Source organism: Pelobates fuscus, chromosome 2 (genome assembly GCF_036172605.1).
Source record: "Pelobates fuscus isolate aPelFus1 chromosome 2, aPelFus1.pri, whole genome shotgun sequence".
NCBI classification, from domain to species: Eukaryota; Metazoa; Chordata; class Amphibia; order Anura; family Pelobatidae; genus Pelobates; species Pelobates fuscus.
The window spans coordinates 68,437,018-68,448,381 of NC_086318.1; the positions used below are offsets into that span (position 1 = coordinate 68,437,018).

The 11,364-nt window shown below is 41.4% G+C and overlaps 1 protein-coding gene across 1 annotated transcript in view; it reads left to right on the plus strand.

Annotated features, from left to right (window-relative positions):
* Window positions 1-7,672, plus strand: part of LOC134585477 (C-C motif chemokine 20-like) — a 194,663-nt gene extending 186,991 nt beyond the window's left edge. Inside the window, exon 5 of the transcript XR_010086523.1 lies at window positions 7,645-7,672. The gene's annotated coding sequence lies outside the window, so the exon portion shown is untranslated. The remainder of the gene's footprint in view (window positions 1-7,644) is intronic.
* Window positions 7,673-11,364: the final 3,692 nt, after the last annotated feature.

Here is an 11,364-nt window from a genome sequence, read left to right on the forward strand (position 1 = left end):
GGGAAATGGAGACTAAATGAGGAATTTCTGGACGACCATGTATCGCTTCAAAAAATCCTTCAGACTGCGACTGGTTATTTTAGAGAAAACGCGACTGAAGACGTTACCATACAATCCCAATGGGCAGCACACAAGACAGTAGTCAGGGGGGTACTGATACAACTAGGTTCCCGCAAAAAGAGGAGACATAATGAAGAAACGGTTCGCTTAACCCTAGAACTCACAGACCTAGAAGAGAAGAATAAAACTAACCCATCCGCAAAACTAACAAAACTCATCGCTCGCACTCAGAAAGACCTGAACACACTCTTGCTACAGGTCATAGAGAGAAGAATGAGGGCCCTACGGCTGACACACTACACACAGGGCAAGACTACAGTCGAAAATCCCATATATAGAATCGCCACAAAATATAAAAATCTATAATCCAACTGATATAGTAAATACACTGGCCACCTACTATACAAAATTATATAACCTAAAAGACGACCCCTCGACGCCCCAACTGACACAAGATTCCATAAAAGAGTTTCTTGACAATACCGAACTTCTGGACCTATCACAAGCACAAAGAGAGGCGCTTGACAGCCCGTTTACGGAAGAAGAGGTTTCGAAGGCCATACTGTCCCTTCCGAAACATAAGGCCCCTGGACCAGACGGATTTTCAAACTACTACTACCTTAAACTAGTACGAATCCTGTCCCCTTTCCTCACTAAATTGTTCAACACCATTAAAGACACTGGGGATATGCCAAGGGAAATGTTAGAGGCACATGTAGTAACGCTCCCCAAACTGGGCAAACCTCCCTCAAAATGTGAAAACTTAAGGCCAATCTCGCTGCTTAATGCTGATGTCAAACTTTATGCCAAACTCCTCGCATCCCGTATTAAGCCCCTCCTCACAGACATAGTCTCGGTCGAACAACAGGGTTTGTCCCCGGAAGGTAGGCAGGAGACAATACCAGGCATTGCATGAATTTGATCAGTTGGGCAAGCACTACGCCCCAAAAGGGAGTGGTCCTAGGGCTCGACGCTGAAAAGGCGTTCGATCGTCTAAATTGGGAATACCTGAAAGCTACCCTGCTACGAATGGGATTTCCGCCCTCATTCTTGGGAGGAATCATGGCACTGTACCGAGCCCCGTATGCCAAAATTTTCAACACAGGGTTCCTATCTGAGCCTTTCGAAATTAGTAATGGAACACGACAGGGGTGTCCACTGTCACCTCTACTATTCATCCTATGCCTAGAACCGCTGATCTACCACATCAAAAACCACACAGGGATACTGGGCCTTAATACATCTGCTGGCACACAAAAACTAGCCTTATTCGCAGACGATGTCATATTATTTCTCACACAACCAGACAAATAAATTCCGGCACTGATGGCTTTACTGACCCAATATGGCTGTGTATCCTACTATAAGAATAATACCAACAAAACCCAAGTGCTCCCAATTAACTTACCCGGTGCGATAATACAAACGTTGAAGGACAGGTACCCCTTTGATTGGAGAAACACATCCCTGAAGTATTTGGGGGTCAACCTGACCGCCTCTTATTCCAAACTTACACAAGAAAACCACCGTCCTCTAACACACAAACTGCAAACTCAACTGGAGAAATGGCAGCCACTAGAAATTTCTTGGTTGGGACGGGTACAGACAGTCAAGATGATGGCCCTACCACACGTCCTATACCTGTTCCGCACCTTATCCATAGCCCTACCAGATACAATACTTAAGAAATTTCAATCTGTGTTCAACTCGTACATTTGGAAGAAAAAAAAAACAGAATCGCACGCAGACTAACATGGCTCCCATCTACAAAAGGGGGGCTAGGTGCCCCCAACATAAAAGCCTACTACAAAGCTTCAGTATTAGCACAGGGTCTAGAAGTCCTGACACGCCCAAAGCCACCACTGGAAAATGCCTGCATATACCCTGACACGATAAGCAAAAACCTGTGGGCCTCAAAAAGTTCCCCTCAATCGGCCTTCCCAACACCAACTTCTTACTTACTAGTTGGAGGAGATGGGCAGAAGTCCTGATGGGACATGCACACCCACTTTTCTTTGCACCCTTTTCCCGGCTACACGATCTAACTAGCGACCTACCACTGAAAGCGTGGACAGATAGTGGGATCGCTTCCATAGGATCCCTGATCACACCACAGGGCATAAAACATTTTCCTGAGCTAATCACAGAATATGCCCTACCCTCCAAAGAAATATTCACCTACTTACGAATTAAACATATCCTAACTTCTTTGAGGCTACAACACTGCGAAGCAGAACAACTGACGGCTTTCAGCCGGCAGTGTATATCCACCCGTCAAACACAGAAATCACTATCCCTGTGCTACAACGCGATTAACGATGCTGACAGCTCCAAAAAACACCCCTACATGCTATTATGGGAACGTGACCTAGATACCTCATTCATTGCAAACCACGCGATCATCCTCCCACAATCTAGCCCACGGGGAGGCATACTGCAAACTTCTGATGAGATGGTATTTAGTTCCCGCACGACTAGCCCAGATGTACCACTTAGCAACACAGTCATGCTGGAGATGTGGTGACGGGGAGGGCAAATTGCTGCATATATTCTGGGACTGCCCCAAACTAACACGCTATTGGCAGCAAGTCAGAGATCTAATTTTGAATGTCACTGCAGTTACTGTCCCCCACCGCCCTAAATGCTGCCTCCTACACATATATGCTGGGCTGCTGGCCTCGCCACACAAGGTGGTTATCTGCCACCTCCTAATGGCTGCTAAAACCAGCATAACTGGCAGATGGAAAAACACATCCCCCCACATATCCAGGAGGTGAGGAATAGGGTCCACTCGACCTCTGAGTATGAACGATTAGCGTATAGGCTTAAAGGGCAAGAGGTCAAACACACACGCTTCTGGCAAAGCTGGAAAAATAGTCAGGATATAGACAATGAGACTCGCAACACCACATGCCCGAACACCACGACCGCTCGATAGATGACCATTGCACTTCCACCCCAGCCGACAACTGTCGTGAGGGACACTTTGAACACAAACTTACGCAGGTCAAGGGTATAGTCGCTTCCAACCCCTGCTGTTAGACTCTGTAAGCCTCTATCAGACCCTGTTATGCTTAAAGGTGTTACCAGATGTTGACTCTTGAATGTTCGAAAGTTTATGTGTTGTGACAATTTCAGTCTATGCCAGCAAAACTCACCAATGTCCGTGTTCATGTCGATGAAATGTTCCCCCATCCCCTTCTTCCCTTCTGTACCCCTGTATTTTTCTATATCACGCAAAAACTAATAAAAACGAGACATTGAAAAAAAAAAAGATAATACCAACAAGCAACATTAAAGGGCACTGTACTGTCAAAAGCAACTGTAGCGCTTAAAAAAAAGAGCATAAAATGTAATCTATACATTGTGCTAACAGTTTTGCTAGCAAATATATAGATTGGTAGAAAAACCTATTTTAAAATAGGTATTTCTCTTATTTGTCTCTCCATTCGATGGCAGGTACTCACTACCGAGGAATTGATTGACAAGGAGAGCAGAAGACACCTCCCACCGGATGTCCTTTTTCTCTCCATCCATAGCAAACACAGCGCCAGCTATGGAGTATAGGAATGTAGTGGCATGACGTGACAACACTCCATTTAGATGCAGGCGCGGAGACAGCATGTCGTCCTCACTGTGGAGGTTTGCCCTACTTGGGGAACTGTCCTCAAGCAGGGCAAATCAGTGATTGATGAAGGCGGAGTAGGGACAGATCGTGGAGGAGCATGGGTTGGATCGCAGCAGGGAACTGTAGACCAAGGTAAGTGCCTACAGGTTCTCTTTAATGTAGTCAGGCCATGACCACTAAATGAGATTGGTAACATTTTACAATATCTGCTCATAGAAGGTTAACAAGAAATGTTAAAAAAAAATGTATTGCTAAAAGGTAAATAAATGTAAATCCTCTAATGCAAAGCAAAAATTCCTATATAGTAACAAGCAGTAAAAATGAGTATGAGATTAGGACCGTGAAACTGTCAACGGGTTATAAAAGAAAATCTCTGATTTATGAGCTACTGATTAGTAGTGCAATTCAATCCACTGACTTATACAATAAGGTTACTTAAAGTTAGGAAGAAAAGGTCATAATAAAGTAAAATAAAAAAAATGAATCTTCATCTGACTGTTACTTTTATAAACTTTGTATGTAAAATGAAAATGTTTTGCAATATTTACGGTTGTGCTATAACGTTTCTCTATTTTCTAACACCTTCCATTAGTTATAACACATAGTTAACATTTTTTTTCCAGCTTTTACTGGTAGCACCTAACGACATACTGGAAATAATATATTCAGGACAAAAATGTATAGTTGCCAATAGCCATTGGCAAGTAACAGTGTAGCGGTGTAGCCGAATAGAAATTCCATATGCCATGAACCCTCTAGGCCTGCAGTAGCAAGTACATTTTAAGGCCTGGCTAGTAGGCCTAGGACATGGTATTTTAAGCCATAATACAGTGGTTTCCAACCTTTTTCCCTTGAGTATTCCTTGGCAGCCCATTTCCATAAATTGCACCCCTCATATTAGCGAAATGTTTGTTATTAATATAGTTGCTGTTATTTCAAATTTATAATTTTTTCTTATCTTCCTTTTTTCTCTGCCCCAGGCTCCCCTGCTTCTCCTCTGCCCCAGTCTCTCTCTGTTTCTCACAGTGCAGAGAGACACACTGAGGCACATGCAGATACATGGACACACAGCCACACACACTGACACAGATGCAAACACTGACAGACATACAGATACAGACACTATCGATACAGATGCACAGGCAAACCAACACAAAAACACTATTATACATACAGATAGAGGCACACAAAATCACACAGATACGAACAGTGACACAAAAACAAACACAGATACACATATAGACACACAGATACAAACACTGACACAGATGTACAGACACACATATACAGAGATACAGGAACACACACTGACACACATGCAGATACATTGACACAAAGATACAAACATTGACACACATGCAGATACACACTGACACACATGCAGATACACAGATACACACACTGGCACACATGAAAACAAACAGATACAAACACTGACACACATGCAGATACACAGACACACAGATGCAAACACTAACACATACAGTTGCACATAAATACTGATATGGACAGTGGGACCATGGAATCTAAGGCCTACTTATTCTGGCATTGTACCTTTGAGATTGGCGTGTCACAGTTACAGAGAGAGCCTATATAACAAGTGTAATGGAGCCCCCTAAACCCCTGGCTCGGTACCTCCGCCAAGGACCGCTTCATAGCTAGAACAGGGGACAAACCGCAGCACTTCTGCCCACAGTCGCCGTGGCTTGACTAGAGTCCTGGAACCGCTCCCTTTTGGAGCCGAATGGGGAATTCACGCAAGACACCCCCAGTCACTGGACGACACTCAGTCCTTACAAGGACTTTTCCCGTTGAATCCTCCACACTGGAACAGTGATTAAAGAGTAGCCCTTTCCCCTCCCAGTAACCAGACGAAATTGTTCTGGGAGTACAAGCTGGAATACTTTTATTGGCAGCCACAACTGGCCTTATTTGCATGTCCCCATGCAAGGAGCCCTCCCCCCTGGACCTGAGAGTAGACTACAGTAAAAACATACACACGATTACATTGGCTCTGAGGTCCAGGATACTCCCATACAAAACAAGATAATCACTCCCCTGTGCCTGGGAGATAATTGAGTCAAGCACTGTATTAAACTCATTTATCTGCAGGCACAAAAAACACACATTTCCCAAACACCCAAAAAGTACCTTAAAATACATAAAACCCCCTAAAAGTTACATCCCCTGATAGCCCCGATCTGGGGGACCAACATATCAGTTCAGGATTTTCCTGGAAGTCATAATTTGACTGACCGCACGCATGATCCTATGCCCAAAATAGTTCCATAGAATCGCGGCTAAGTGCTGCTGGAGACCAACGGGGAACTGCGAAGTCTTCATGCCCATAATAGTTCCATAGAATCGCAGCTAAGGACCGCTGGGAACCGACCGGGAACTGTGAAGTCTTCATGACCAAATTAGTTCCAAGGCATTCGCAGCTAAGTCCCCCGGAAGTTTATTCTCAGTTTTGGTCCAAGCAAACGGCTGACAGGGAGCTAGCGTTCGGTTCTATGAACACGAATGGAAAGTGCTGAACCAGGAGAATAAAATATGGATATTTACAGTCGCTGACCTGGCCCATAGTCGGTGGGCAGAAGGCCAGCTTCCACACTCCTCCAGGAGTCCGTGGCAAACATCTGTGGAAAACAGCATTTGTCACAACAGGTATAATGGAATAGAACCCTCATGATTCCATCCATAGTTACATTACATAACATGCAGATTGTTACGCAATAGTAGACACCCAGTCTCCTACTTAGATGTCACTGGTAGCTCCGATGTCACACTACAGTTAGGACCCTTTTTAGAATACTAAACAATTAGCAGATAGATAAACCCAAAGGCAGAAACACTTCACATATTGAGTTATTTGCACTTGTGGGCTGGGGTCTAGTTGAGTCTTCAGTACAAATGGCATTGGCATGTTCCGGGCTGCTAATGTTAATTCTGTGCATAGTTTGCATCTGTTATTAGCATGCACTGCATGCTGACAACGGATGTAAGATTCTTCCCCTTGCAGGCAGAGTGCTTGCAAGGGGTAGATATCTTTCCCTTCCATCCCAGTGCGTCCCCCCCGCCTCCACCTTTTGCAGGCATGTTTAATAAAAAAAAAAATCCCCACAAAAACCAAAATCACCTTGTAAAGAAATCAAGTGATGTCATAATGACGAAGTTCATATACCACCTTGATTTTTTTTATTTTGAAACATGAAAGAAAACTAAGTAGTAAAAAACTAAACAAAATAAAAACATAGCAACATTAACCACAAATCTATATGCTGCTTCCAACATGTGGATCCTTGGTGTGCCCTTTAAATGACTAAAGAACTGATTGGTCTAATCTTTAGTTAGAAATTTCTTCTAATAATGCACTTTTGACATTGGACTAAGCCTTAAAAATGGATGCTTTAAAAAAAAAAAAAAAAGCTAATCGACTGAGACAGAATAATAGAATTAAGAATACACTCTCTGCATTCCTTGTCTTTCTACTTCAAACAGAAGAAAATGATAAAAGAATAGCACTATTGCGATTTCTCTTTCTAGATTTCAAATGAGGTGTGGAATAGACTTTTATACTTATGTTCTATCAAAGAGGAGCAGTTACATTTCTTTTGATGTTTTACAGCACATTTGTTCCACTATGTCAAAGTGCGTGGTTTTGCCAAAGAACAAACACTAGGTAGTGTGAATTCTTTTGAGTAAATTATTTTAACGTTCTCCTACTTTTTCTGCAAATATATTTATTTATTTTCTACTGAGCTTTTTCCTGTTTCTGCAAATTGTTTCATATCGATAAAAGGAAAATAATAATCTCTGGGATCTAGAGTGACAGGATTATTCACTAAAGTGAATTCAAAGTGAAATTCAAATTGAGAGCCAAAAAACCAAAAGCGATAGGCGTGGATAGTCCAAATTCATTGTAAAATAGCCAGACTGGAAAAATTTTTCCTCAGCTATGCTGACAGTTCAGCTACTTTGACCTAAAAGGAACACTACAGTGTAAGGAATACAAACATGTATTCCTGACGTAAAAGGTCTAAGGTTGCCGTTTAGGTGATTGTCCTTCTGTCAGAAGCTTAAAAAGTGTGGTTATTTACCTTTTTTCCAGTGCTGAGTGGGTCAATTTGCGGCTGGCTCTGTCCCCGCTCTTGCCATTGGCTGAGATCATCACACTTGATGATCTCAGCCAATAGAATGCTTTCCCATAGCATCTCTCTGGGGAGGATTCAGCATCTCCATGCAGAGCGTGGAGACGCTGAACAACAGTGCTGCACAAAATACTGACTTGGAAAGCACCTGTGGTGGCCGTCTGAGTGACTGCCACTAGAGGTGTTCCTAGGCAGTGTTTACATTAAAAGACTTACAGGAACAGGATGTAGACACCAGAACAACTACATTAAGCGGTAGTTGTTCTGATGACTATAGTGTCCCTTTAAATTTGAAATTCCCTTTGAATTCCCAGCCATTCTCACTTTAGTGAATAACTCTGTTAGTTCTCCTAAAATGTTCTCTTCTCCTGCTACTTCATCCACCCATTTTGCTATTGTTGTAATTATTTATAAATGCCAACATTTTACACATCATTGTGCAACTGGTTCATAATGTATGCATGTAAATTAAAGGAACACTATAGTCACCTAAATTACTTTAGCTAAATAAAGCAGTGTTAGTGTATAGATCATTCCCCTGCAATTTCACTGCTCAATTCACTGTCATTTAGGAGTTAAATCACTTTTTTTTCTGTTTATGCAGCCCTAGCCACACCTCCCCTGGCTATGATTGACAGAGCCTGCATGAAAAAAACTGGTTTCACTCTCAAACAGATGTAATTTACCTTAAATAATTGTATCTCAGTCTCTAAATTGAACTTTAATCACATACAGGAGGCTCTTAACATATCTTAATTAAACAGAACTTGCAATAAAGAAAGCCTAAATAGGGCTCTCTTTACAGGAAGTGTTTATGGAAGGCTGTGCAAGTCACATACAGGGAGGTGTGACTAGGGTTCATAAACAAAGGGATTTAACTCCTAAATGGCAGAGGATTGAGCAGTGAGGCTGCAGGGGCATGTTCTATACACCAAAACTGCTCCATTAATCTAAAGTTGTTCAGGTGACTATAGTGTCCCTTTAACCCCTTAAGGACACATGACAGAAATATTCCATCATGATTCCCTTTTATTCCTGAAGTTGTGTCCTTAAGGGGTTAAACAACAAAATTTAACATGCTTGACTTGGAGAAACAATAGGAGAAGCCTCCCCTCCCCAGAGCTGAATAAAGAGCCCATTGAGCCTGGCGCTAACAATTATAACGGGCCTAATTACAGAATTCAAGGGTCATAGATCTGGTGGAAGTGTTGCTGGAGGGAATCTCACAAGTTATATATAAGTTCCGATATAGTTATCGGAAAACACATACCCTATGCTAATCTCTCGCTTTCATCTTTTAAATAAAACCATACCCCCTAACAGCAGCGTCAGGTGAAGAAGGATTTTGGGGGGCCATTGATGTGATCATGTAACCACTACCACCCAAAAGGACAACTATGCTGAAAAAGAGGTGTGTCTGCATTAAGAATTAGATGGTCAGCCTTGCGTGAATGCATGTCAGGCTGCCTGCCAATCATGCAGAATGACCAACCAAGAGCATGGCATAAATGCGTCTAATAATGCTCCAGCTCTATGCTTTCCAAGGACTGTCCCCTAGCACTTACTGGTCCACTCCTCTCCTAACCTTCTTACTAGCAGGCAGAAGTTCCTGTTATACAGTCTGGGACAGAGAAGAAGTATATGTAGTGAGTGTAAAAGAAAGACAGTGTTAGAGAGACTGAAGCAGCAAGATCGTTTGCATATTGCGCAAAGTCAGCTTTACGTTAACTAATTTCATTGTCAGCCAGTCCACACAAGTTTTGTTCCCCTGCATCCCTCGTAAGTTTCCATACTTAAGCAAGAGCATGTGAAGAGTAGTTAAAAAAATAAATAAAAAAATAACAAAACATTAAAAAAAAAAGAAAATTGAAATCAAAGGGCCTATTTCATAGACATGGACCTGGATCTGCATATGCATTTCTAATGCTATAGTGTTCAACACTAATAAATGATGTACTGTTACATATTTGTGCTGATTTATGCTACAATGTAATTACAGGACCCACCATTGTGACATGCTAAAAGAACTAAACTGACTGTCGCTGGAATCCAGACACACCCTTCATCTTTCCAGCCTTGTGTTTAAGAGCTTTTCTGGGAAACTCCCACCCTACCTGAGCAAAATGCTATCCTCTGCTTTTCCCACCTCCTATAACCTCCGATCCCGTACAAGCACTTTATTTAGTCTACCTCAATACAAAAAGAAAGCAGTCCGATCATCCTTCTCCTACAGAGCATCGCAATTGTGGAACGACGTTCCGCGCACTTTACAATCTTCCCCAAGCCTAGAGTCCTTTAAGAGATCCCTCTCTATATACCTCAAAACAAAATGCACATGTCATGGGTGATTATATATTTCCTACCTGTTCTATGGTAAATTTGGTATATATTGTGTATTAATATTGTTCTTGTATTTTGTATTTGTATTGTATTTGTATTTTATTGTACGCTAATGTAACAATACAATGTGTTGTGGACCCAGGACATACTTGAAAACGAGAGAAATCTCAATATATCTTTCCTGGTAAATTATTTTATAAATAAATAAATATTGCCCCCATGGATAAATTGCAAACAAAAAAATTAATACAGTTGAAAATGTGCTGCCCTACACCTTGTTACCTGAAATAGATTAAAAAGTATTTTTAATAGGGCATAAAAACAGCAAGACAGTCTCTACGCTGAGCAAAAACGCAGTGTCTCCATGCTGAGATTTGAGGAATATCCCCAAAGCGATCATCTTACACAAATAATGCCTCTTCCTCCCCAGCCGTGGGAAAATGTGCAGGACAGAGCAAATAGGCATCAAATTTCTATTTTCCCCAAATGATGTTTTTCTTGCTAGAATAGTCAAATTATGGGGCAATTCTAGGAGGGAATACAAACATTACAACATTGCTCATTTCTTTTCAATGAGACTGAAGTTAAATCACGGACGTTTCTTGTTTATAATAACAGTATAGAATTCCCTATGTTTTATTGCCACCCACGTTATTTTGACACTGTAACATTTGGCCAGTAAAAACAGTTAGGGAACTGAGAGCCTAAAAGACGGACGTACTTACAATACACCCAAAATGAAAAAAAAATATATAATTATAAATAAACAAACCTCCAAATTTACCAAACTAAATTATATGCAAATGTGTCTGTCTTATTCGCAAAGCAAGTCAAATTATACACGATTAGAAACATTAAATGGGACATTTCAAGTACCATAACTACTTATGATACTTGCACAGGGTATGGAAATTCCGTATATCCCTGCACATATTTTCCTTATAACTGCAGGAATTTGCAAAAATCGTTACAGCTAAAAACCTACCTCCCCAATAACAGACATCACAGGAGGTCCTACTCACTTTCAAATACTTGCTCATTTTGTGCTTGCTTACAAAGTGCACACTACGTAAATCCCAACCTACACTAAGTTTACAGTTTACTGTAACAAAGACGAATTTGTGCAACTGAACTTTCATTTTTATAATTTATATTTTGTAAAATATATAAGTGGTGAATGGCCAG